This window comes from Belonocnema kinseyi, chromosome 3 (assembly GCF_010883055.1).
Source record: "Belonocnema kinseyi isolate 2016_QV_RU_SX_M_011 chromosome 3, B_treatae_v1, whole genome shotgun sequence".
In the NCBI taxonomy this organism is placed as follows: domain Eukaryota; kingdom Metazoa; phylum Arthropoda; class Insecta; order Hymenoptera; family Cynipidae; genus Belonocnema; species Belonocnema kinseyi.
Genome location: NC_046659.1, coordinates 50039011 through 50041083, shown reverse-complemented (window position 1 = coordinate 50041083; position 2073 = coordinate 50039011). Strand labels below are relative to the sequence as shown.

The 2073-nt window shown below is 30.2% G+C and overlaps 1 long non-coding RNA gene across 3 annotated transcripts in view; it reads right to left on the bottom strand.

Moving 5' to 3' along the window:
- The window catches only part of LOC117170124, a 7329-nt gene extending 5620 nt beyond the window's left edge, over nt 1-1709 (bottom strand). For all 3 annotated transcript variants that reach the window (XR_004466719.1, XR_004466721.1, XR_004466720.1), the window contains exon 1: nt 1398-1709. This is a non-coding gene — a long non-coding RNA (uncharacterized LOC117170124). The remainder of the gene's footprint in view (nt 1-1397) is intronic.
- Nucleotides 1710-2073: the final 364 nt, after the last annotated feature.

Genomic DNA, 2073 nt, shown 5'->3' with positions numbered 1-2073 from the left:
CAAAACAACAGAAAAAAAAATATTAGACAAAACTTAAATATAAAAATCAATAACACAAAATTAATAACAATCGGCCTTTAATAACCCTCGAAAAAGTAAAAATAAATAGAAATTTTCTTAGAGTGTATAATTGACTCATGTAACGGTAAAATTGGGACCTATTGGGTCACAAGGGCCAAAAAAGGAATAAAATAGGAGGGATTCCTTTTTTTCCCTATCTCAATAAACTGTATCTAACTTTTACACACAAAAAAATAAATCGATTATTATCATAAAATAATTCTCACTTCTTCAATGCATGTGGAACTTTCCCTAATTTAGCATCTAAAATAACAATGTTAATAGTCTGGAAATTTTTGTTGTTGGAAATTTAGTATACGCCATGATAATTCAACACTTACAAGTTTTAATCATTAGAAATTTAAGAAAATTTTCAGTCACAAAGGCATACATTTTAGTAACTAATCTCCATCTATTTCACAAAAAAAACAATAATATAAAATTTCTTTTCAATCTACTATTACATAAATTCCTTTATTTTTTTAAAATATATTTTTTACATCCTTTAGAATTATCGTTTATCAAAAAAAGGGGCACTTCCTTCTTTTTTCGCTTCAAAAACAAAAACTTCTAATTTCAAACGATTTAATTAAACCTCTAAATAAATCTGACAGTTCTAGGATATTACATCGAAAAAAAGGGAGACGAACAAAAAAATGAGATTAACATAGTACCATTGTTCGGGAGTGCATAATTCAAGGCCTTTCAATTCAAAATTATTTCCGATATCCAAAGTTATGTTCGAAACATTTTAATTTCTTTATAGAGTACACTCTAATACAAACTCCAAAATAAAATTATGCCCCGATTCTCCATTGTTTCGAATTTACCCTTTTGACATCTAATGCAAAAATTATTTAACAAAAGCAAAAACAAATAACGTTTTACCGAAATTGTGTAGCATTTAAATACTTCAACTATACGTTCCACAATTTCAACAAATAAGAAAAATCAGACTAGTATTCAAATCTTGCTTAAAGATAACTCTTTGGAAATAATCGAATATATTCTTATTCATTATCCCTTAATCGAGATGAATTTATCAATTCAGATCTTTCCTAGGATTGGAACCAAGCAATTTATAATACTTTAAATCAATCATTAATGAACAAACATAAGCCTACTAAGAAATCTAATGTCAAAACTTGTAATGACTTAATAGTGAAATAAACATGATATCGTTTTAATTATATTCTAATATAAAAATACTATATTATGAAATCTGAAATACAGCACATACAAATTTTCCGAAGAACCTCGAATTGGAAGCAATAAAGAAAGTTTGAGAAACCCCGAGCCGATGGCTTTAAGGAAAATTAAGTATTCGTTTTACTTACCCCTTGACTTTGGACATCCTGCAAACGTATTATGGTCATAAATAAAATTTCTCCACTGGTTCTATCCTTTTTTTATTCCTTTCTCGTCCGTGACACTTCCCGCTCCATATGGAAAACAGACTCCTTTTTTTCAATCCAGGGTTCGAAATGGTCACTATAAACCTTACTATTCTAGCGCACAGATGTTACTCTTTCCTTTTTTTCTAAACACACTGTCCTCCGTATAAAAAAAAACACTGGGAGGACATAACCATAAAATTTAAATCAAACCAGGCACTGGTTGGCACTCGAGAATGTCATCCAGAAAAGCTGTCTCAGCACGCAGCATGAGCCACCTTTTTGAATAAGATGGGAGGCGTAACGGTGTTAACCGTTTTGGGAACTACATATCCTGGGCGCAAGGACCCTTTGACTAAATTCTCTCTGAACAAGTAAATTCTCTGGCGGGAAAGTTCAAACAGCTTGAAAGAATGTTGAAAACATATAAGAACTGAGCAAATGTTTAAATAAGTTAACCTTAATTATGAATATTAATTCAAAAATAGAATAATTGCGGAAAGAAGAAATTAATTGTAAGCAATATGTAGAACTTTATTTTCATTTCGTATCCGCTGTATAGCTAAGCGATTTCACATTTCAAGGTGAATTCAAGGTCATAAGTATGAGTCACTAAGCT